This window comes from Ovis canadensis, chromosome 12, assembly GCF_042477335.2.
Source record: "Ovis canadensis isolate MfBH-ARS-UI-01 breed Bighorn chromosome 12, ARS-UI_OviCan_v2, whole genome shotgun sequence".
Taxonomy (NCBI): Eukaryota; Metazoa; Chordata; class Mammalia; order Artiodactyla; family Bovidae; genus Ovis; species Ovis canadensis.
Genome location: NC_091256.1, coordinates 40,379,532 through 40,405,453, shown reverse-complemented (window position 1 = coordinate 40,405,453; position 25,922 = coordinate 40,379,532). Strand labels below are relative to the sequence as shown.

At 43.0% G+C, this 25,922-nt stretch overlaps 1 protein-coding gene, 1 long non-coding RNA gene and 1 other non-coding gene across 24 annotated transcripts in view; 1 reads left to right on the top strand and 2 right to left on the bottom strand.

Moving 5' to 3' along the window:
- PSEN2 (presenilin 2) overlaps positions 1 to 5,940 on the bottom strand; it is a 26,401-nt gene extending 20,461 nt beyond the window's left edge. For 4 of the 21 annotated variants that reach the window (XM_069544665.1, XM_069544676.1, XM_069544667.1 and 1 more), the window contains exons 1-2: positions 5,780 to 5,872; positions 431 to 515 (exon numbers count right to left, since the gene is read on the bottom strand). The gene's annotated coding sequence lies outside the window, so the exon portion shown is untranslated. Of the gene's footprint in view, positions 1 to 430; positions 516 to 4,640 lie in introns of all 21 variants that reach the window. The other 17 variants (XM_069544663.1, XM_069544669.1, XM_069544679.1 and 14 more) reach the window with 15 other exon arrangements.
- Positions 5,883 to 25,922, top strand: LOC138416024 (uncharacterized). Of its 2 annotated transcripts, XR_011247481.1 has the most exons (4): positions 5,906 to 6,046; positions 6,223 to 6,328; positions 20,394 to 20,515; positions 25,587 to 25,922. It is a non-coding gene; the product is annotated as an uncharacterized lncRNA (long non-coding RNA). The 2 variants fall into 2 exon arrangements; XR_011247480.1 differs by lacking the exon at positions 25,587 to 25,922 and having other exon boundaries at positions 5,883 to 6,046; positions 20,394 to 20,525.
- TRNAE-UUC (transfer RNA glutamic acid (anticodon UUC)) lies at positions 16,060 to 16,132 on the bottom strand. Its single transcript has one exon. It is a non-coding gene; the product is annotated as a tRNA-Glu (tRNA).

Genomic DNA, 25,922 nt, shown 5'->3' with positions numbered 1-25,922 from the left:
TATCCATCCGATATATGACTAATAAAAATCTTACTTCAAAGAATATTTACTAACATGAAAAAAAAAACCCAAGATGCTAAATTTAGTAGATTTAAAACCACAGATATAACCATCTGATTTTTCTTAGAAAATGTATATATATATATGAAGGACTGGCAAGAAATATTATACAACATTAAAGGGGCTTATCTTTGGATAGTGAGATTGCGGGTGACACATGATATTTTTCTGCATTTTTAAAAACTTCTATAACAAAACATGAATTGTGTCTGCTGTTTTTTGTAAAGCTATTAATTTTTAAAAGGGAAATAACAAGTATCAACATTTAGGCAGATTTTCTTCCATGCTGCCTTCTCCCACATCCCCTCTCACTGGACCCAGGGGACCTTGGGAAGCCGCTTTCACACCTCCTCCTAACCCCTCTTATTACCTGGCTCCTGAAGGAGAACAGAGCAGCTGGGATGGATTCCTCTGGCTTCTAAGTTGGAACTGAAGCCTGAAGGTACTCTGCAATCCTTGGAGGGAAAAAATGCAGATAAACAGTCTTGCTAGATGTTTGTCCACATCAGAGCACTAGTGACGCCAAGAACTCCCGCCGGGAGGCTGACTCACAGGCTGGTGGGGGTGGGGCTGGGCGACTCTCCTCCTGCTGATGTCAAATCCTATCAACCCCATAGCAACCAGCTCTCCGCTCTCTCCGAGGAAGCAACAGGATAACGCAGAGAGGCCACTGGGAGGAACAGGTGCCCCAGACTACATCCTGGAAACCCTTCCCACAACAAGGCACTGTGGCTGAAAACTCCTTGGATTAGGATGTAAAACCAAACATCCAACGAAGCCACCATTCACTCCCATTAATCAGCTGAATGGGATCCAAATGCTGAATGAGGCAAGCCAAGGGAGTCTGACCCAGGGAATTTCCCCAACCTTGCCTGTGTCAGCAGTCCCTGCAATTATTATGGAACCCTGGTGACCCAATTTCCTCAACCTGATTTTCATTTCAGAAAAATGCAAAGGTTTTCACCTTAAAATTTAAGGCCAATGGACCCAACTAGGAAACAGATTCCTACCTAAGTAGGAAATCGATTTTTAAATTCCATCGTAAACAAGAGTGCCTCAAGGAAAAACAAGGAAATTTCAGTTCCAAAAGAAAATTGGGAGTCAACAGTGGGGGGCAAAGAGAAAGGCTTAGATCCGAGTACTTGCTTTCTTTGTCTCCACAGGCCTAACAGTACTCCTCTCTTGCAGTATTGAAGTACAGTTGACTTACAACATTACAGTAGTTTCAGGTGTACAACATAGTGACTTAAAATTTTGTACAGATTTACACTGCATATAAGGTTACTGTAAAACACTGGCTATACTCCCTGCGCTATACATTACATTCTTGTATCATTCATTTTATACATGGTTGTTTGTCCCTCTTAATCCTCTTTTATTTTGCACCTCCCCCTTGGTAACCATGATCTGCTGGTCTATTTTTGCTTTTTTTTTTTTTTCAATTCTCCTTATGATATTTATTGAAGGAAAACAAAAATACTAATTCAAAACAATATATATGCACCCCCATATTCATTGCAGCATTACTTTTTTGTTTTTATTAATTCATCTTGAAGGATAATCACTTTATAGTACTGTGTTGGCTTCTGCCAAACATCAACATGAATCTGTTTCTGTTTTGTCTTGTTTGTTCATTTTAATTTTCAGTGCTCCCTCAAAGAGGGCAGCAATGGTTTTAAAAAGGTCACTTTCTATGGTCACATGGCTACTTCATAGAGCTCCCACGACTCCTGCGTTCCCAGCCTTCCCTTATATGGGGTGAGGAAATTCCCTTAGAAATTCCCACAGCTTGCCTGCCGGCCTATTTCCCCTGGCCCAGGCACCTGACCATGTATGGGCCTGGCTGACCATCACCCATCTGTCCATCCATCCAGCCCATAATGTGATGCACATCACTTGCTGGATGGTTTTCCCCAGAACAAGGAGGCGGCCTCAGCTGGAGCAGGGGCCCACGTCCCCCAGGGAGGCCCTGAAGTACCGCTCCACTCTCCTGAGTCACAGGCCCCAGGTGACCCTCTGGGGCCTCCTGAACCTTGACCCAGGCTCTAGATTTCCCTCTGTCTGCCCTTTCCTACTCAAAAGTGCTCAGTAAACGTTTTCTCTCACTTCCTGAAGGAGCCTGGAAAAGGGGCAGTTTGGAAGTGACAGAGGGATGCTGCAAAGCTAGCCACACTGGCCATGCACTACCGAGCCACCTTTGAGCAGCCTCCCATAAATCATGGTTTTGCTTTCAATGAAAAGCACCAAGACAGCAGTCAAAAAGCTGAGCCTTAGAAACGGACAGAGTTTGAATCAGCTAGCCAATGGATCTGAACCACATACTCGGACAATTTAACTTCACACGACCCACCTCCTCCTGTGTAAAAAGTAAGATAGGCACACTTTGCAAGATGACTGTAAAAACTAGAGCTAATGTGTAATGTGTCCAGCACAGAGTAGATGTTCAATAAGTGGTAATTATAATGAAATAAAGGCAGAGACACAGTGAGATCGGACAACAGAAGCCTGCTGATGGCCCCCTTGGAAAGCTACAAAAATGCTAAACCATCAAACATAAGTTGAGTACCAAGGTCACGCCTCACTCAGGCCCTGGGTGTTTTCCTCTTCAGCCCCAGCCCAGGGCATACTGGCAACCTGAACATTTTGTCAAACAAAAGGGCACGTCCGTAGACTGAGGTCAGAGCTGGCAAGGACCTTCCGGGCCATCCAGTCAGCACCCCATTTCATACTTGGGAAAACTGAAGCCCAGAGGGACAAAAGGACAAGGGCCCATGACCAGAAGCCACAGTTACGGCTCAGGTCTCCAAACTTCCATTGAGGAGCTCTTCCCTGCTGCTCCAAGTACTTGAGAGGGTCACATACTCAGTGGATTTCCAAGAACACTCAATGAAGGGAAAATTCTGAAGGCATAAGATATTAACACAAAAAGCAGGAGATAAAACTGCACTTTCAGTTTCCTACTTCTAATATTTTAATATACGAATACAGGTATGTGCATAGAGCACTGTAAGGAAGTTCATGTTAAGAGTGGTTCTTTGGACTAGGGGCTAACAGATGACTTGAAGAAAAAAGTTTCCCGAATTTTCTAGAGTGAACACATATTGCTTTCATGTTTAAAAAGTCAGAAAGTTTCTGGTTAAGGTACAGCAGAAAGTGAGTGCCCTTTAAACTTTTCTTCCCATTGTTCCAGAAGACTGTATTTCAGCAAAGACAAATGAGCAACCCATTCTCCCAGGCAATGGAAAGAATGGACAGTAATCATCCCCCTCCTAGACATCCGGTCTTCACTGAGGATCACTTTGAAACTACTTCTGCCCAGACTGTAATCACACAGCAGCCTCACCACCTCCTGGTCAAGAAGCCAACGCTGATTCTACAAGGCTTGAAGGCCAGGTCAGATGCGGCCAGCTCAAGGTGAGGAGAAACCCCTAGGCCCTGGCCAGGGGCAACATGGAGGGTATGCCAACCTCAGAGCCCTTTGCCTTCCACCCCCAGCCCCACCCCCAGCTGCTGGAGTCCAGGGACAGGTGGAAATATTTGTAGAAACATTTGTTGCCTTGCCAGTCTTACCAACTAAACAGTGTGTAAAAGTCAAATCAACAGCTGAAAAACAGCCGAATGTGTCTTCAATAGAAACATAAGGTGACCTATACACACAATGCTTTAGTTTCTTTAAAAAAAAATATTTTTTTTGGCTTTGCCAAGTAGGTTCTAACAGAGATCCCACAGCAATGTCCTGGGCAGTCATGCAGGCACATGGGTGGGGTGTGAGAGTGGGAGGTCTCCCAAGCAAAAACTCAAAAGATGCAGAAGACGCAGCCAGCTGGGTTCAAATGCTGGCACTCACAGTCACAGAAGCCACAAACAGGACAAGGTCCTTAATTCCCTGAACCTTAGTTTCCCCTCTGTAAACCTTAGCTTCCCCTTTCCACTTCAGTGTGATGGAAACTCTTTAGATAACTGTGACAACTACTGTACAAAATGGCTTTTTCTTGTATATAACAAACTTATAAGTGACGTTATTGTCATTATTACCATCAGTGACGTAAGAGAGGGGCCAAGGTAGGTGGAACCTCTCGTTCTGGCAAAGCCTGTGTGCATGTGTGCAGAGTGGCTGTGAGTAGGCACAGAGGAGCTGGTTGGGGAGGGCGGGGCGAAGGGCCCCGAGGCACAGTTGAGCAGCAGCCTCTGGCCAGGCTGTTCCTTGTCCTCCTCTTCCTCAAACAGACAGGCTCAAAGCAATCACCTCCCAACCCTGCATACATGAGACTCTTGGTACATAAATACTTCAACACCAAATGATACAGAATTTTTCCTAAAAACCCAAGGCACCATCATCCTACTCCACAGTAACATCCCACAAAGTCCCCCACCTCCAGCCTCTGCCCTGAATGCTCCCACATTCACCCAAGGCAAGAACCTGGATGGCCTGCCTCATGAGTGGCTGAAGCTGCAGCTTTGAGCTGAAGACAGGACTTCAGGCCCCTTCACCAGCTGGGCCCAGAAAACATAGCTGCTAACACACTTTCCTGACCCCACACAGCCACATTCACCCAGAGGGGAACCTGAGGCTCACACACCTGCTTATACAATTAAAGGCTTATACAAAGCCTTTAATTACTACCAAAGGTCTTAGCCGAAGTCCTTGGAGACTCAGGTGTCTACAGAAGGGGCTATGTTGACTGAGGGCCATCCATGTGCGAAGAGCTCCAGTCCATAATGATCAGTTACTCTCAGGACAGACTGGTAACCCACGCTGTCAATTTTGGGTCAACGCGGCTCTGCGATTGCTCTGGATGGAACCGCCTCTCAGGCTCCCCATCTGGAAATGAGGATGCAGCTGCTGCAACAATCCACAGTTCACACCGTCAAAAGGGAACACTCATTAAGTCACAGACTGGGGCATTTCATCCAGCTGCCCAAGGGCTGAGCTCTAGTCCCAGGTCTGGACACGAGAACTAGAGTCCAGAACAACAGGTTCGAAGCCTGGCTCTCATATATCCTACCTGCGTGACCTTGAACAAAGTCACTTTAGCTTTGAGGGCTGAGTTTCTTCATTGATAAAATTTGGGATGGGAATTAGCTCCTGTTTCGGGTTCATTCAGCTTTTCAAAAGCTAGATTCTGGGAGTCTCCTCAGAGCTGTAAATGCCTGGTCAAAAAACAGCTAAACATCGCAGATAACAAAACTAGGGGCTCCAGGCCCGTCCTTAGGTCCTGTTCCTCACGCCGGGGGAAAGACCTCCGCCTCCCCTCCTGCCACTGCCAAGCAGAGCCCGGGGCCGCGTGTCGCAGGCCGGCAGGACTGGGCGCCCGTCCAGCCAGGAGGGAGGAACACAGTGCCGCGTCCGCACGCCTTTGAGACCCACGTGCGCTGCTCCTTTAAATGTCCCGGCCCTTTAACAGATCGCACCGCGCCCACTCCGGCGGGGGCTCCGGCAGCGGGGAGAACTCGGCCCCGCTGAAGGCCCGAGGCCTGGAGCCGCTCTCCGCGCTCCTTCCACTCGCCAGTTCCGGGCCAGCCCCCACCGCAGCGGTCCCGGCGCCCTCCCCTCCCCAGCCGCTGGGGCCGCTTCCCCGGAACCGCCCCGAGGCGCGACCAGCCGCGGCGAGGGGCGTGCGGAGGGCAGGGCCCCGCCTGCGGAGTGCAGCTCCACCTCGCGCCCTTCGAGCGGCGGGCGATCGGGCCCCCACCCGCGCGCCGCATTCACCCGGCTCACCTGCGCCGCCGCGCCGCTCCAGCGGTGTTTACGCCGCTGGCCGAGCGCCCGGCAGACCCGGTGCCGGCGCAGGCCCCGCCCCCAGCCCGCCCCGGCCCCGCCCCGTCGGCGACGCCACGCTCCCCTGTCCACGTCCGGCCGCACTGGAGCCCGGGCACCGCGTAGGCGAGGGGCCGGGCTTCCCACCGTGAGCCGCAGGGACTGGGGCATGAACCTGACGTTGGACTGGGCACTGACCTGAGAGGGAGTGGAGGCCGCACCTGTAATGTGAGAGGGCTTTGCGCACCATGGGGCGGTAGTGCGTTTGCTTCGTGGACAGTCTCCTGTCTTGCAGTTTTAGGTTCCGGCATCCCCCCGCCTCCTCCCACCCCCAGGATTTAAAAGGGAGCGCTAGAGACTGGTGTGAGCTAACATCTTGAGAATTTTCCTGGTCTATTTTCTAGAGCTTCCAAACTACCAGGAGCACTAGATCAAATTAAGCATGGATGAAATCGCTACCCACGCCCTGAGAATTGACCAAAGTTGTTTCCAGGATTTGGGATCCATGGGGTGAGTTGAGATGGTCGGTCAGTAATCTGATATTTCTGAGTAGGTCTACTTAAAAAATTAAGGGGAAATCCATGTAACGTAAAATTAACCATGTAAAGTGTATAATTCAATGGTATTTATACATTCCTATATGTAGGGTGGGCGTCCCTGGTGGCTCAGGGGTTAAAGCGTCTGCCTGCAATGCAGGAGACCTGGGTTCGATCCCTGGGTCGGGAAGATCTCCTGGAGAAGGAAATGGCAACCCACTCCAGTACTCTTGCCTGGAGAATCCCATGGACAGAGGAGCCTGGTGGACTACAGTCCACGGAGTCACAAAGAGTTGGACACGACTGAGTGACTTCACTTGATATGTAGGTGGTTCAATCCCAGCCACCTTGATCTATTTCCAAAACATCTCCATCAATCCAAAATAAAACCTCCCACCCACTGAAATGTTTTCTTCACATCCTCTTCTCTCCTCAGTCCCTGGCAGCTTATTGACCTATTTTGGATATTTCATATAAATGAAATCATAGGGTATGTGACCTTTTGTAACTGACTTCTGGCACTTAGCATAAGTGTTTTCAAGGTTCATCCACATTGTGGCGTGGATCAGCACTTCATTCCTTTTTAAGACTGGATAATGTTCAGTTACATGTATATCACAGTTTGTCTATCTGATCTTCCACTGATGGGCCTTTGTGCTGTTTCCACCTTTTGGCAATTGTCAGTGGTGCTGCTACAAACATATGTGTACATATATTTGTCTGAGTACCTGTTTTCCATTCGTTGGGGGTACTAGGAGTTGAATTGTTGTTCTAGTTGAATTTCAGTTCTAGGAGCTGAATTGCTAGATTATATGGAAATTCTATTTTTAACTTTTTGAGGAACCGTCACGCTGCTCTCCATAAAGCTGAGCCATTTTACACTCCTACCAGCAATGAACAGAGGGTTCCAGTTTCTCTACATCATTCGTCACTTGTTATTTTCCATTAAATTTATTATTGTTGTTGTTGCCTTCCTAGGGGGTATAAGGGTTTTGTTTTGCATCCCCCTGTTAATTGGTGATGTTGAGCGTCCTGCACTTGCTGACCATTTATATATCTTTGGAGGAATATCTATTCAAGTCCTTTGCCCATTTTTAATCAGGTTATCTTTTTGTTGCTGAGTTATAAGTGTTCTATATATATTTGCTCTATATCAGACTCCTGTCAGATACATGATTTGCAAATATTTCCTCCCATTTTGTAGGCTCTTTTCACTTTCTGATAATGTCTTTTAATGCACATGGATCTGCGTGCTCAGTTGCTCAGTCATGTCTAACTCTTTTGCAACCCTGTGGACTGCAACCACCCGGTGCAACCACCGAGCCTGAACATGGGATTTCCCAGGCAAAAATACTGGAGTGGGTTGCCATTTCCTTCTCCAGAGGATCTTCCTGACCCAAGGATCAAACCCACATCTCCTGCGTTAACATATGGATTCTCTACCACTGTGCCACATGGGGAGCCCTTTAATGTACATAAGCCTTTAATTTTGACGAAGTCTGGTTTATCAGTTTTTTCTTTTATTACTTATGCATTTGGTGTCATATTTAAGAATCTATTGCCAAATCCAGAGTCATTAAAATTTACCGCTGTGTTTCTTCCAAGAGTGTTATGGTTTTAGAACTTGCATTTAGATTATTGATACATTTTGAGTTAATTATTGTATATGGTATGAGGTTTAGGTCCAGCTTCATTCTTAGGCATGTGGTTAATTGTCCTAACACCATTTGTTGAAGAGACTGTTCTTTCCTCTGGTGAATGGTCTTGGCCTCCTTGTCAGAAATCAATGGGCTATAGATACATGGGAAAAAATCCAAATTTTAAAAAGAGCTGTTTAAATGGAAATTAGTCCAAGATGGAAATGGGGCAAGTCAGCATTTTGACAGACAAAATAATGATCCAAGGAATAACCATTGTTGAATTAGAGAAATTAATTACAAGTAACAGAAAGAATTATTAAGTAATAGGTTCTTAAAAGTATAAGGATCCTCAAGGGACACAAACTGCAACTCTAACTGATGTATGAACCATCTCTGCAGAATCCCCAAGAAAGGACTGCCCAGGCATATTTCTTATTTTGGGAACTTTCAGTATTGTAATGTGAGCTTCCCAGGTGGCGCAGTGGTACCCACCCCCACTCCCCAGCTGGAGTAACAAATGGCAACATATTCCAGTATTCTTGCCTGGAAAATTCCATGGACAGAGGAGCCTGGCAGGCTACAGTCCATGGGGTCGCAAAGAGTCAGACACGATTTACCAACTACACAAGCAGTGTACATATGTTAATCCCAAGCTCCTAATTTATCCCTCCTGCCACCACCTTTCCCCTTTCAGTTCACTTCAGTTCAGTTCAGTCGCTCAGTCGTGTCCGACTCTGCGACCCCATGAATCGCAGCACGCCAGGCCTCCCTGTCCATCACTAACTCCCTGAGTTCACTCAAACTCACATCTGTGGAGTCGGTGATGCCCTCCAGCCATCTCATCCTTGGTCGTCCCCTTCTCCTCCCGCCCCCAATCCCTCCCAGCATCAAAGTCTTTTCCAATGAGTCAGCTCTTCTCATGAGGTGGCCAAAGTACTGGAGTTTCAGCTTTAGCATCATTCCCTCCAAAGAAATCCCAGGGCTGATCTCCTTCAGAATGGACTGGTTAGATCTCCTTGCAGTCCAAGGGACTCTCAAGAGTCTTCTCCAACACCACAGTTCAAAAGCATCAGTTTTCGGTGCTCAGCTTTCTTTACAGTCCAACTCTCACATCCATGTGTGAACACTGGAAAAACCATAGCCTTGACTAGACGGACCTTTGTTGGCAAAGTAATGTCTCTGCTTTTCAATATGCTGTCTAGGTTGGTCATTTGATAACCATAAATTTGTTTTCAAAGTCTGTAAGTCTGTTTCTGTTTTGTAAATAAGTTCATTTGTATCATTTTTTTAGATTCCACATGTAAGTGATATCATATGATATTTGTTTTTCTCTGTTTTACTTCATTTAGTATGATAATCTCTAGGTCCATCCATATTGTTGCAAATGGCATTAGTTCATTCTTTTTTATGGCTAAGTAATGTTTCATTGTATATATATGTACCACATCTTCTTTATCCATTTCTCCGTTGATGGACATTTCAGTAGAGTCCATGTGCAGACTGTATTCCTGTCACATGTAATCACTGAGGCTACCGTTCCACAATCTCATTGGTCAGCCACTGACTTGACATAGATCTCCTTAAACACCTGGAGCCAACTCCTCCCACTCCCAAAGTGAGAAGAAACCTCTCCTGGTCTTTATAGATAGGTCCTGAACTGGGTACTCCTTCTGCACTTAACCAGGCCACCTGAACTCTGCCTTACTCTTTACTTTCTGCTTGCGTGGAAGTTCAGCCAAAAGTGCAAGCCTAGGGTCCTCTTGGATCTTTTCTGAGCCTGTGTCTAGCCCTGGACTTGTGTGTTGCAGTCTGGACTCCCTGGTAAAAGAGGTGGCACTTCAAAGCCTTTTTGCTTCCAGTATCTTCCTCCTTAGCCTCCCCCTTCCAGACTTTTTGGTTGATCTGCTGCTTAACCTATCTGCTGCCTCTTGCCGCAGACAACTATGGGTCCTGTATGTGTTAGCTGCTCAGTCGTATCTGACTCTTTGCTGCCTCATGGACTGTAGCCCACCAGGCTCCTCTGTCCATGGAATTCTCCAGGCAAGATTACTGGAGTGGGTTGCCGTTCCCTTCTCCAGGAGATCTTCATGACCCAGGGAGATCGAACCTGGGGTTCCTGCATTGAAGGTGGATTCTTGACTGTCTGAGCCACCAGGGAAGCTTCTGTATGTCTTTTAAGTCCTTTCAAAAGATGCTCCTTGGGAAGCTACTCTAGACTGAGGGAAGTGAAGCAAAGGTCAGCCTCTGTACCAGTGCCTCAGGGGACTGCCAGCTGGGCCGCAAAGGAAAACCACATTTTTGAGAACGAGGTCTGTGTAGCCCAGTCTGGCACCAGCAAGCCACAGCAAGGATTCAGGCTGTTTGTCCTCCTGGCTGCTGCTGGGAGAATGGGAGATGGTGGGTAGGTAAGCAAAAATGCTGCAACAATTTCTTACTGAAATTTAGCAGCCTCTTTCTTCATGAGTCACTCCTCTGGTTGTTCTAATTTTTTTTTTCCTTTTTTTAGATTCCAGAGTCCAAAAAAGCTGGTTCTGCCAGTTTTTATAAGCCTAATGGTTGCTTAAGTGGAGGGACTGATTCTTGAAGCTCCTTGTCTGTCATTTGCCATAACATCATTCCTAAATAGCCTCAGTTTTACCAGTGGACACTATTGATTGAACAGTTTTCTCCTTGAAGCCATGCTCTCCTGTTTCCCTCCTTCATGGTGAACTTCACCTCCTCTGCCCTTTTTTTGCTTCCAGGTGTCAGTGGGGTTCTGTTCTCACCGTGCACACTCTTCTTGGGGAATCCAGCCATGACCCAAGCTGTCACCTCTGTGTTGATGAATCTCCAACTTAGTCCTCTCCTCAGAGCCCCAGACATGGGGACCACTGTCCATGAACCACTCCACTCAGAAATCTCACAGATCACTCTAGGTGAAGCTGTGTGAGAAAGTTCTGGCTAATAGGTTGGAAGGAGAAGGGGTTCATCCTTATTCTCATTCTTCTTGCTATCTGGAACATGGTAGTGATAGCTGGAGCTCAAGCAGCCACCTTGGACCATGTCAACCATGGGGATAGAGAATCAGTAAAATGGAAGGAGCTGTGTCTTTGATAATTGTCTAGCCACTAGCTTAAAATTGCTTACCTCCTTACTCTGTCTCAAGCTGCTCTGGTGGCTCAGACAGTGAAGAGACTGCCTGCAATACGGAAGACTGGGTATCCATCCATGGGTCGGGAAGATCCCCTGGAGAAGGGAATGGCAACCCACTCCAGTATTCTTGCCTGGAGAATTCCATGGACAGAGGAGCCTGGCAGGCTACAGTCCATAGGGTCACAAAGATTCAGACATGACTGGGCAACTAACACTCTGTCTTAGGGAGGAAAAGCAATTTTATATCTTGTTATTTGTGAGTCCCTCACATGGAACTAAACCAAAGTTTGCTTAATACACAAGATGCTTCCAGCCCTGTTCCTCTTACACCATTGCCCCACTGGCTGCGCTAAAGCACACGCAGCTCTCACTGCTAGCATCCCTCTGCACAGCACCTACTGCAAGGGATTATAGAGGTCTAGTGGCTTCTCTTCCTCACTCCCTGTGACCATCTCTAGAGCAGGGCCTGTACATTTCTTAGATTCCTGCCATTAAGGCAAGAAAAAGAGGGATAGGGAGTGGATGTTCTTGGATCCCATTTTTATGTGCTTTACATTTTATCTATCTTATTTTAACTGTTAGAGCAACCCTGTGAGAGGTGGAACATTATTGCTCTTTTATGTGGAGAAATGGAAGCTGACAAGAGAAAAAACTGGTTTCCCAAATGTACATGGATAATGAGGGGCAGAATTAAGTGAGAACCTCAAGTGTGTCTGGCCTGATGCGTAAGCCCACTCTAGCCCACCTAGAAGGTTCCACATCAGAGCATTGGCTGGGCTGTGGCTGCATGATCTTTGATGAATTAATTCCCTTCATGCTTCTCCTTTGAGACTCATTCTCAGCTGCTTTTCGCATGCTGGTTTGTGAAGGATGAGTAAGCGCCTTTCTGAGCCTGACCTCAGTTCAGTAAGGGATGGCTTCTGCTTCAGGTTTTGTTGTTCAGGGGACTTGAAGCTTCCTCAAAAAATTAAAAATAGAACTACCATGTGATCCAGCAAATCCAATCCTGCTATTTGTCCAAAGAAAATGACAGCACAACTTCAAAGAGGTATACACACTCCAAATACACACGCCTGTGTTCATTGTACTATTATTTACAATAGCCAAGATAGGGAAGCAGCCCAAGTGTAAATAATTTTTAATTTTTTGAGGAACCTGCATACTGTTTTCCATAGTGGCTGCACTAATTTGCATTGCTACCACTAATGCACAAGGGTTCCCCTTTCTCCACATCCTTGCCAACACTTGTTATCTCTTATCTTTTTGATAACAGCCATTCTGACTGGTGTGAGGTGATATCTCATTGTGGTTTTGCTTTGCATTTTCCTAATAATTAATGATGAGCATCTTTTCACATGTGTTGGTCATCTGTATATCTTCTTTGGGAAAATGTCTGTTTAATTCCTCTGCTTGTTTTCTAATTACGTTTCTTTTTAATGTTGAATTGTTTATTTTGGATATATTATATTCAAATATTTTGTATATTAATTCCTTATCAGATGTATTTTTTGCAAACACCTTCTCCCATTCAGTAGGTGTCCTTTTCATTTTATTGATCATTTCCTTTGCTGTGCAAAAGCTTTTTAGTTTGATGTAGTCCTATTTGTTTATTTTTGCTTTTGTTTCCCTTGCTTAAATAGATGCAAAAAATTATTGTTAAGACCAGTGTCGAAAAGCATACTGCCAATGTTTTCTTCTAGGAGTTTTATGATTTCCTAAAACCTATGGTTTAGGTCTTATGTTTAAGTCTTTAATCCATTTTGAGTTTTACTAAAAGTTTTGTTGTTTTTTTTTTTTGCTAAAAGTTTAATTTATGCTCTTAAAACTGAGAACGCCAAAGCTTTTGTTTATATGAATTGTATCTATCAATATTTATCACATTAGAAATTAAAACTGAGAAAGTTAAAAAATGTTTTCATTTTAAAGTAATAACAACCAGTGATATGTTAACATTTTAATGAAAATAACTGTGTTTACCTAAAAGAATTAGTGAGGAAAGTGACACTGTTTTACATTTGTGGTACGCAGAATAATGTCCCTCAAAAAACGTCTAAACCCTATTCCCTAGGACCTGTGAATATGTGACTTTAAATGACAAAAGGGATATGTGAATGTGATTGGGGTTAAGGACCCTGAGATGGGGAATCTTCCTAGATTGTCCAGGTGGATTTAGTTACATGAATCCTTAAAAGTGTGGAACCTTTCTTGGCTGTGGTTAAAAGGAGATGCAACCACTAAAGAGTCAGAGGGGAATGTAGTGTTTCTGTCTTTGAATAGAGAGGAAAGAGACCTCAAACCAAGGAGAGCATGTGGCCTCTAGAAGCTAGAAAAGGCAAAGAAACAGTCTTCATTAGAACCTTGAGAAAGGAGCACAGCCCTCTGACACCTTGATGTTCGCCCCATAAGAGGTGTATTGGACTTCTGCCCTGGGGAACTGTAAGGCAGTGTGTATTGTTAAGTGACTGTGTTAGTTTTTGGTTTTGTTTTAATAACATCAAGAGATAACTAACATAACATTTTGGCAGATTTCTTTAATGTCCAGCTTCTAAGAAGACCATTGGATATTCACATCTACTTCTACATTCAGTCTTTTGTGATATGATGCTTTGGTTGAAGTATATAAAGAAAATTTGGCCTTGTGTATTGTTAAAGTTGGAAAATCTAAGAGAGCTTCAGTAGCCTTCTCAGATCACTGGGGATCATTCTGATACTACACTAAATTTAACAGTTGTAATTTCCTAATTGTTAGTTGCAGAGTGGAGCCCGAAATGATATCAATGAACTTTTCATATCCGTTACATTAAAATCCATTGATCTCTCTTGCACTTTAATGGATCTTTTTACCCATGCATGATTTTATAACATCATATATTGAGTGTCTAGAAAAACATTGATTCACTGAACTATGCAACTCTTCCAAATGTTGACATTCTTCATTATATGATCTAAAAATACAAAATTTTAATATCACCAGTAGTCTTCTCTAAAATAGCTGGGAAGCTCTTCAAGTCCCTATGGCAGACACAAGTTTTCTAAAATTCTCATGTCATTAGCAACACATGCCGTCAGCATTTTCCCATCAGTTGTTTTCCTTGAAATAATAGGCTCACTTTGTTCATTTTCATGAGAATGTCTGCCAGATACACAAGTCTGAATAACTTTCAGTTGTCCATCATACTTCCAAGCAAAAATGATACTCTCTAGAGAAAGCAGCTACTGCAGCTTACGTAAGAGTGTAATCACAGAAGTGCTTTTCACGGAGATGACCAAGACGCTTCAGTAAGGCTGTAGCAGTAAGGCTTGATGCCAACTTTCCATTTCACTACACAGAATATTCAAAATATTATGCAGATATGTTATATGAAAATATTACACAATCAAGGGTAGAGATTAGACAAAATCGGCAATTTTTACTGCTTGCTTCTGTATGTTTTCAGCTGAATCTGGCACTTTTAAAAAGTCACTGATTCGTGGCCATGACTGTTATAATGGTGACCAGTACTGTTTTGTGCCACTGAGTTTCCCCCACACTCAGGCCCCAGAAGGTTTATCTACCATTGCTTTTGTTCCATCAGTGCCCATGTCAACATGGTGAGAAAGAGTAATAATCAAGTTTTAGTATTAGTATGAAAATCATGTTGCCCTAGCGGTCTGCAGATCATGCTTGGAAAACCATCCAGTTGAAGCTGTTTTCTCTCAGGCCTCTACCTTCGTTCCATGTTTCTATGCTACGTAGAGGGTGGGCTTAGCATTTTGGTGTTTGTTTCTTTAAGGATGTGCATATCATCGTGTCATGTTCTTACAAGATTTATGAAGTTAACACTGTATGCTTTGTAGACAGCTCAGAAAACATTTTTTTAATAGCCTGTCTTCCGCTTTGCTATTTTCTTGGTTTTGTGTACCATTCTACACGTTTGGGTTTAGGAAGGAAAGGAGTAACTGTCCAGTAGTCATTCCCACTTAGTGGAGAATGACTTCATTGAACATGGAGGGGAAAGATGTAAAGGATGTTAAGGAAATTAAACAAGGAGGCCATGAGACTGAATTGGCTCTAATGCCTTGGTGCCCCATGCAAGCAAACCAAAACCTAAGCCAGAGTTAATGCACTTCAATCAGCGAAAAGGAAACTTGAGAGCCACCAACTGCGAACAGCCAACTTGGCTTTTCCAAATAAGGCAACTAACTGTTCCGCTTTGGCCAATCAAATAATCTCCCTGCTTTGCTTCTTCTCTGTCAAACCCCTCCCTAGCTCCTGTCAGTGGAAAGCTCTTCATCACCTTTGGTTTGGTGCTGTCCAATTCAAATCAACATGAACTCAAACTTCTTTTTTTTTTTTAATGTCCATCAGTTTACCTTTTCACATGCATGTGCGTGCGTGCTCAGCCACTAAGTCGTGTCTGACTCTTTGCAACCCCACGGACTGTAGCCCGCCGGGCTCCTTTGTCTGTGGGATTTCCCAGGTAAGAATTCTGGAGTGGGTTGCCACTTCCTCCTCCAGGAGATCTTCCCAACCCAGGGATCAAACCCGCATCTCCTTCATTGGCAGGTGGATTTTTTTACCCCTGAACCACCTGGGAAGCCCCTTTAATGTGTATACATTGGGACAATATTTAATTTCATTACATGTTGTCAAGTAGAAAGCCACAGTGAGTCATAGACACAATCAGACTTATCCTAAGGCACATAGTCAGGGACCAGTGTATGGGGTTTGAGGCCAGCAGAATAACTGGAAATTGAGGGAAGCCATCCTGGGAAGAAGGAGCCAAAGAGGGGAGCCCCCCCCAGAGGGCTCCCCAGATCTGCATGTAAATTCCCCCCAAAGCCATGGCTGACCTCTTCACCAGAGATGAAGGGCATTTTATTTATTTATTTGGCTGATACAGGTCTTGGTCACACATGTGAATTCTTGATGTAGTTGTGGCATGTGGGACAGTTCCCTGACCAGGGATTGAACCTGGGCCCCCTGCATTGAAAGTGTGGCATCTTAACCACTGGACCACCAGGAAAGTCTCATGAAGGGCATTGCATAATGATAGATTTTAAGTTGGCCCCTTTCAGATAATTGCTATGAATATTTTCTGAGCTAACACAAAAGATCAGAAGAAACCAGACACCTAGCCAGTGTCATAAGAATTGCTTAGTGTGGGAAAAACTCTCACACATCTAGTGCTAGGAGCGCTGTGAATGTCATAGTAGTGTGAGAGTGAAAGGGAGATGCCCTGGAGGAGGACCGAGGTTTTCTTTAAAGCCACATAAGGTAATAGTCACAAGTTTCAGGGATTAGAACCTGAATATTTTGGGGGATCATTACTTAGTCATCCACAGCCCAACCCTCAGCTCTCATAGTCATGTCTCCTGCACACCAAACAGTCCCATCCAGGTGTCTTCCTACTTCTCAACCCACAACAGCAGCATCTCAAGCCCCAGATGTTGTCTAAATATCATCAGCGATAAAGCTCAAAATTTCATCATGTTTATCATCTAAAATCAGTGGCACTGGGTATGATCCATCCTGGAGCAGAATTCCTCTCCATCTCTGGGCTTGTAAAACTAGAAAACAAGTTATCTGCTCCCAAAATACAGTTGTGGGACAGGTACAGGATAACAGCTATAGACGTTCCCATTCCAAAAGGGAGAGAATTGCCGCAACAACTGAGCCCAGGCGGCGCAACTAGAAAGTCTGTGCACTGAAATGAAAGATATTGCTTGCCACAGCGAAGACCCAACACAGCCAAATAAATATACAAAAGAAAAGGGAGAGAACAGAAGAAAAAGAGAGTCACCAGCCCCAAGCAACTTTGAAACCCCACCAGCCAAACTCGCATTAGGTTCCCTGCCCTGCCCCCTGCCTCCCCATCTTCCTTTTTCTTGAAAGTGTGGCGTCTGTTTGCAGCTGAGTAGTTTTATCTGCCTGTTTCTGGCCTATAGAAGCTTGGTGACCACTTTCTTTCATTTCACCCTCTCAGTTTGAGTTGGCGATTTTCGAACATTCTGAAAACCCTTGTGTATGTCATGGAGATTCGCACCATGAAACAAGAGGCTCCTGGAGTCCCCCACCTCTATTCTTGGCTTCTGCTCAAGTGGCTGAGGGGATGCCCAGTCACGTGTCTTATCTCTTCAGTGCTAACGTGGCTCTCCCACCACACCCTCGGCCTTCTCTCCACAGTCTGCTTTTCGGACAGTCAATCTCCGAATTAGCATCTTTGGCAATCTGGGATAGGTTGAGAGTTTCCCATGATCATCAAGTCTTGGTTCTTTCCTGCTTAACAGTTCTTCCCTCAGCTTATCTGTGACCTCTGGAATTTTACTGTAAGCAGCGAGAAGAAGCCAGGCTGCACCTTCTGCCCTTTGCTTGGAAACCTCCTCAGCTGAACATCCAGGTGCCTTGTTTGCAAGCTCTGCTGCCTTCAGGCCTGGAGGACACAATGCCGCTTGGCTTTCTGCCTTGATAGAGTCAGGATTCTCTTTCCTTCAGTTTCCTGTCACATGTTCCTCACTCCCTCTGAACCTTTGCTAGCAGCACCTTTAACATCCACGTTTTTTTTTAACCAACAGTCTGTTTAAGATAATCTAGGTATTCTCTAAGATTGCGTGGGCTTTTCTACTGTGCTCTTCACTTGTGGTTGAGCCATCACTGACAGTGTCTTTAACAACCATATTTCTACTAATAGTCTGCTCACAACGATCTAGGCTTTTTCTATCATGTTTCTCAGAATTCTAGATTCTATCCCTTTCTCAAATCTAAAGCTACTCCATTTTCAGGTGTTTGTTATAACAGCATCCCTGCTGCTGCTGCTAAGTCGCTTCAGTCGTGTCCGACTCTGTGCGACCCCACAGATGGCAGCCCACCAGGCTCCCCCGTCCCTGGGATTCTCCAGGCAAGAACACTGGAGTGGGTTGCCATTTCCTTCTCCAATGCGTGAAAGTGAATTTTCTCAGTTGTGTCCTTCCCTTAGGGACCCCATGGACTGCAGCCCACCAGGCTCCTCCGTCCATGGGATTTTCCAGGCAAGAGTACTGGAGTGGGGTGCCATTGCCTTCTTCTATAACAGCACCCCACTTCCAGGCAAAATCTGTATTAGTCGGCTCAAAACAACACACATTCACTCTCTTCTATCAATAGCTCTGAAGGTCAGACTTCGGAAATGAGTTTCATGGGGCCAAAACCAAGGTGCCTGGGTGTGCCCACCCCAGAGGCTCTAGGGGAGAATCCATTGCCTTTCCTTTTCCAGCTTCTACCCGTTTCCTCCTGCAGGTTCCAGCTTATATTGCTTGGCTCGTGGCTCTTCACATTTCTCTCTGCTTTACCATTACATCAGCTGCTCTTCCATCTCTCTAATCAGATCTCCCTCTGCTCCCTTATAAGTACTCTTGTGATCACATTTAGGGCCCACATGGATAATCCAAGATAATCTTCTCATCTCAGGATTCTTAACATAAGCCTGTCTGCAAAGACTATTGCCATGTGTGGTGGTGAATTTTGTGTGTCGACTTAACTAGACCACAGTATCCAAACACTGGGTCAAGAATTACTCTAGATGTTTCTCTGAGGGCATTTTTTAGATGAGATTGTCATTTGAATCAGTAGACTTAGAGTGAAATGGATTACCCTCCGTTATGTGAATGGGCCTCATCCAATCCATCAAAGCCTTAATAGAAAAATATCAACCTCCCTCGAAGAAGAGGGAATTCTGCCAGCAAATGGCCTTTGGACTCAAGCTGCGGCTCTCTCCTAGGTCTCCAGCCTGCCAGCTACCCTGCAGATTTTGGATTTTCCAGCCTCTACAATTGCACAAGCCCAGTTCCTTAAAATCTCTTTCTCTCTCTATAACTTTACACACACACACAGCCTATTAGTTCTGTTTCTGTGAAGAACCTGACTAATACATCATATAAGGTCACATAAGTTTCTAGGAAATAGAGCACAGTTAACTTTGGAGCCAGTGTTCAGTCTATCACAAACATCATCAATTCTTTTCAAGTACATATGGAAAATTTATCAAAATTGACTCTATGCTGAACCATAAAATAAGTCTTGGTACCTTTCAGTCTTATATAGTATGTTCTCTTTTGACAACAGAAACAAATTAGAAATCAATAATAATAACTAGAAAAGTCCCACATATTTGGGACCCATATGGGTGCTAAGCAGCACCCATAGGACAAGGTAGAAATCACTAGAAGAGTGAGGGACTATTTCCAGCTGAATAAAAATACAATATATCAAAAATTAAAGACTGCAGATAGGCAGTGCTTAGAGTAAAATTTATAGAAGTGAATGCTTACAAGAAGAAAGATTTAAAGTTAATGACCTGTTTTACCTGGAGAACTAAAAGCGTGAGTTAAACCCAAAGTGAGTAGCAGAAAAAATAATAATGATAAGAACGGAAATCAACAAAATAAAAAACAAATGATAGGGGCTTCCCTCCTGATCCAGTGGCTAAAACTTCGCTTCCGGTGCAGGCGCCAAGGTTGTTTGAAGTTTGAATTACTTTTCATGGGAAGAGAGTAGTGACAGGAAATGACCAGATAATCCACTTTTGACATGTATCAGATAGTACTAAAGCATTTGAGATTATATGGGATTATACCATAAATGGTCAGACCTTTAGTCAAGTTCAGATACGCAGGTAATGGTCTCACACAAAGCAACAGAATGCATGTCAGTTTGCAGTATGTGTCTTTTAAAGCCTCTTCAGTATTTTTGGCTTGAGGACCACTTATGCTAATAGCATTCATAGAGCTCTCTGCAGATAACACATTTTGAAAATATGTAAGATAATTGCATAGAAAGGAAATAGAGATGTAGCTATACTTTGAAACTAGCAAATTATTTTCCTTGCTACAACACTTCTCTTTTCTTCTAATATATATTTACAGACAGCGTTCATGGAATATTACTGCCATAGTACAAAGAATGGCTTTTGTGGATTTCTTCTTACACGTTGCAGGAGGGCCAGCTTTCATTTTGGGTGTGGCTATCTCACACAGCAGTGTGGTATATTAAGCCCATTAAAATGATCTATATTTAAAAGTACACATTTAATTTACTTACTTAAAGTTCAGTTGGTAAAGAATCTGCCTGCAATGCAGGAGACCTGGGTTCAATCCCAGGGTCAGGAAGATCCCCTGGAGAAGGAAATGGCAGTCCACTCCAGTACTCTTGCCTGGAGAATTCCAAGGACAGAGGAGCCTGACGGGCTACAGTCCATGGGATCGCAAAGAGTTGAGCACGACCATGTGACTAACTTTCTTCCACTTTTTCAGGAACTGGACCCCACATGATGCAACTAAAAGTTTGCTTGCTACAACTAAAGATACAATGAAGATGGAAGATCCTGCATGTGCGACTAAGATCTGACGCAGCCAAAATAAATAAATAAAAGAATGTAAGTTTCAGTTCAGTTTAGTTCAGTTGCTCAGTCGTGTCCGACTCTTTTCAACCCCATGAATCGCAGCACGCCAGGCCTCCCTGTCCATCACCAACTCCCGGAGTTCACTCAAACTCACGTCCATCGAGTCCGTGATGCCATCCAGCCATCTCATCCTCGGTCGTCCCCTTCTCCTCCTGCCCCCAATCCCTCCCAGCATCAGAGTCTTCTCCAATGAGTCAACTCTTCTCATGAGGTGGCCAAAGTACTGGAGTTTCAGCTTTAGCATCATTCCTTCCAAAGAAATCCCAGGGCTGATCTCCTTCAGAATGGACTGGTTGGATCTCCTTGCAGTCCAAGGGACTCTCAAGAGTCTTCTCCAACACCACAGTTCAAAAGCATCAACTCTTCGGCACTCAGCCTTCTTCACAGTCCAACTCTCACATCCATACATGAACACTGGAAAAACCATAGCCTTGACTAGACGGACATCATGTCTACCTTAAAAAATAATAAATTAACAAATCCAAATGTTGGCTCTCTGAAAAAGATTAATAAAGTTGACAACCCTAGGAAGACTGATTAAGAAGAAAAAAAGAGAAAAAATATAAATTATTAGTATCAGCAATGAAAGAGAATCATCAGAGATTCTACAGATGTTAAAAAGATAATGAATATTATAAATAATGACACTAAATCTGACAACTTAAATGAAATGAGACAATTTCTTGAAAAATCCAAATGATCAAAACTGACATGAAAATAAATACAAAAATTTAATGGTCCCTTTTTACAAATATTGTCTATTACAGATGTTGAATTTCTAATTAAAAATCTCCCCATAAGCAAAACATCAGAGCCAGATAGTTTCATTGGTAAATTCAATAAAACATTTAAGGAAAAAATAATAGTGTCAATCTTACATAAATCCTTTCAGAACACAAAGGAGGAGGGCAGAGTTTCCAATTTGATGACACCAGCAATAAACAATCTTGAAGCCAAAATATGACAGAGATGCTTTAAGAAAAGAAGATTACAGATCAATATCCCTCATGAATATGGATACATAAATCTTTAACAAAATGTTAGCAAATTTAATCCAGAAATGTATAAAAAGAACAATACATCAAGTCAATGGGATTTATCCCATGAGTGCAATGTTGATTTCGTATTGGAAATCAATCAACATAATTTATTGTACCAACAGAATAAAGAAGAAAAACCATGTGACCACCTCAGTAGATGTATAGAAAAAGCATTTTTAAAAAAAGAAAAAATAAATGCAACACTCATTCATAATAAAAATCTCAGAAAACTAGGAACACAAGGGAATTTCTTCATTCTGATAAAAGTCACCTATGAAAAACCTGTAGCTAATATACATAATGATGAAATATTGAATGTTTTCTCCTAAGAAAAAGGCAAGGATGTTCTCACTTTTATTCAACATTGTACTAGAGCCATAATGATTGCAACCATGCAATAAAAGGCATAAAGATTGGGAAGGGAGAAGAAAAACTATTTACAGCTGACACAAACACATATAAAGCATCTACGAAACAAGACCACTGGAACTAATAAGTGAGTTTAGTAGGGTCACAGATTACTAGGTCAGTATGCAAAAGTTAAATATATTACTATACACTCACAGCAAGCACATAAAAATGGAAATTTAAAAATCTGTTTTTAATAGCATCCAAAAGCAAAAAAAATTAGGAAAAAAGAGTTCTCAAAATGCATGTAGAACTCTACCATGAAAACCACCTGACAATCATGAAGAAATTTAAGGAAATCTAAACCAATGGAGAAAGGCACCATGCTTACCTACCGTAGGAAGATGTCCGTTCTCTCCAGATTTATCTATAAATTCAATGTTGTGCCAGTTAAAATCTCAGTGTCTTTTGGTAGAAAATGACAAGTTGATTAAAAATTTTTAATGGAAATGTAAGAAAAACATCTATTTCTGCTTTATTGACTATGCCAAAGCCTTTGACTGTGTGGATCACAATAAACTGTGGAAAATTCTGAAAGAGATGGGATACCAGACCACCTGACCTGCCTCTTGAGAAATCTGTATGCAGATCAGGAAGCAACAGTTAGAACTGGACATGGAACAACAGACTGGTTCCAAATAGGAAAAGGAGTACGTCAAGGCTGTATATTGTCACCCTGCTTATTTAACTTCTATGTAGAGTACATCATGAGAAACGCTGGACTGGAAGAAACACAAGCTGGAATCAAGATTGCTGGGAGAAATATCAATAACCTCAGATATGCAGATGACACCACCCTTATGGCAGAAAGTGAAGAAGAACTAAAAAGCCTCTTGATGAAAGTGAGAGGAGAGTGAAAAAGTTGGCTTAAAACTCAACATTCAGAAAACAAAGACCATGGCATCCTGTCCCATCACTTCATGAGAAATAGATGGAGAAACAGTGGAAACAGTGTCAGATTTTATTTTTTGGGCTCCAAAATGACTGCAGATGGTGATTGCAGCCATGAAATTAAAAGATGCTTACTTCTTGGAAGGAAACTTATGACCAACCTAGATAGCATATTCAAAAGCAGAGACATTACTTTGCCAACTAAGGTCCGTCTAGTCAAGGCTATGGTTTTTCCAGTGGTCATGTATGGATGTGAGAGTTGGACTATGAAGAAGGCTGAGCACCGAAGAATTGATGCTTTTGAACTGTGGTGTTGGAGAAGACTCTTGAGGGTCCCTTGGACTGCAAGAAGATCCAACCAGTCCATTCTGAAGGAGATCAACCCTGGGATTTCTTTGGAAGGATTGATGCTGAAGCTGAAACTCCAGTACTTTGGCCAGCTCATGCAAAGAGTTGACTCATTGGAAAAGACTCTGATGCTGGGAGGGATTGGGGGCAGGAGGAGAAAGGGATGACAGAGGATGAGATGGCTGGATGGCATCACTGACTCGATGGACATGAGTCTGAGTGAACTCCAGGAGTTGGTGATGGACAGGGAGGCCTGGCATGCTGCGATTCATGGGGTCGCAAACAGTCAGACACGACTGAGCGACTGAACTGAACTGAAAGAACCTATAATAGCTTAAACAATCTTGAAATGGAACAATTGGAGGATTCACAAAATCTGATTTCAAGATTACAATGGTAATCAAGACAGATGGTACTGGCACAAAGGCAAATAGATCAATGGAAGAGAATAGAGAGTCCACACTTAGATGATCAATTGATTTTTTACAAAGTTACCAATGTAATTCAATTAGAAAAAGTCCTTCCAACAAATGGTGCTGTAACTATTAGATAAATGTATAGAAAAAAATGAACCTTGTCCCCTATCATAGACCTAAACATAAATGCCAACAATATAAAACTTCTAGAAAAAAATTTAGGTGATTATTTTCATGACTTCGGGATTAGGGATATTTTCTCAGAGCAGAGACACAAAAAAGCACTAAACAAATTATAAATGGATAATTAGACCTTTTAGAAATTTAAATTTTCTTCTTCTAATAGACACCATTAATCAACGGAGAAGGCAATGGCACCCCATTCCAGTACTCTTGCCTGGAAAATCCCATGGTGGAGGAGCCTGGTAGGCTGCAGTCCATGGGGTCGCAAAGAGCTCAGACATGACTGAGCGACTTCACTTTCACTTTTCATGCATTGGAGAAGGAAATGGCAACCCACTCCAGTGTTCTCGCCTGGAGAATCCCAGGGACAGGGGAGCCTGGTGGGCTGCCATCTGTGGGGTCGCACAGAGTCGGACACGGCTGAAGCGACTTAGCAGCAGCAGCAGCAGCAGTAAAACCAAAAGACAAGTCAGACTGTTGAAAAATTTTTGCAATACGTATGTTTGACAAAACACTTACATCAAGAATATGTAAAGAATGGAATAAATAAATAACAAAAAGACAGACCACCCGATTAAAAATGAGCACAAGACTTCAACAGATACCTGACAAAAGAAGATAAACGTGGTTAAAAAAGGAGTGAAAAGATGTTCAACATTATTAGCCACCAGGGAAATGCAAATTTAAACTCCAATGACAGGTTCTTCCCCTGACAGTTTCTCTCCCTGACAATGCCAGATGTGGTGAGAACCAGTAAGCAGCTGACACTCTTACACAGTGGAAGTGTTAAATAACCCAGTCATCATGGAAAACTGTTACACATCCATCCGCACTATGACCCAAATGTTCCATGCCTTTCCTAAGTATTTATCCAACAGAAGTAAAACATAATGTCCAGAAAAAGTCTTGAATGAGAATATCCATAGCAGCTTTATTCATGTGTCAAAAACTGATGACAGCTCTAATATCAACAGAATGGATAAACAAATTATTGCATGTTTGTACAATAGAATATTCAGCAATAAAAAATAATGTACTGATAACATGCAACAACATGAATAAATCACAAAAAGTATTACAGTAAAAAAAGCCAGGCATACTAGTACATATGGTATGATTGCGTTTGTAAAAAAATTTAAGAATGGGCCAACTAATTTATAGGCTGGAAATCAGAACAGTGGTTTCCTGTAGGGGGTGAAGATTAACTGGGAGGTGGTATTAGGAACTTTCTGGGTGACAGAATTGTTGTCTATTTGTCAGAGTGGTGGTTACATGAGTATTTACACATATATCCAAACTCATTGAATTGTATATCTAATATAAATACAAAATTTTTTGTATGTAAATTTCAATATATACATTGTATAAAATGTATTTAATATATATTTATATTTGTTATGGCATTCCAATATCTGAAAAATAAGTGCTGCTTAAGGTGATGGTCAAAGATAAATAAGATACATTTAACTGGGTTTTTCCCCTACTCTTTTCTTGTCTATTGTAAACATGCAGTATTGTAAAGTAAATAGCAAAGATTGAAAACATTTTTCTTGTCTTCTAAAATACTTTCTTTTATCCAAAGCTTAAAGAGTCTTTGCTTTAGATAGAAATTTGAAAACATTTTTCTTTTCTATTTTTTCTGTAATTCTCTTTAATCTGTCCAGAATTTGGAGGGGAGAATGCTGGATTCCAGGGGTAGAGAGGAAAGGGCTTTCTTTTCACCTCTTAAATTCCTTTCCTGGACCTTTTTGCCTCTAGGTCCTGCTGCTTCGGGCCAAAGACAAGAGATGGTAGAAAAGCAGGAGGCAGATATTCAGCTGAGAGCCGAGGGTCACCCTCTCTTCAAAGGCGCGCCAGTCCTTTTCCTGCACATGACTATCTTTGTCTAAATGGCCTCATTTTCTGATTAATACCGCTCAAAATTAGCCCATTTCCTTGAAATTAAAACAAAACTACAGTCCTGGAAACACTCAGAAGACAAAGCCGAATAGCTATTTGAAAAATAGGAAAACGCTCTAAATGGAATATTATAACCATCCTGTGATACTCATGGAGTGTTGTACATCTGATAAATATGGATCTTTGGGGAAATGA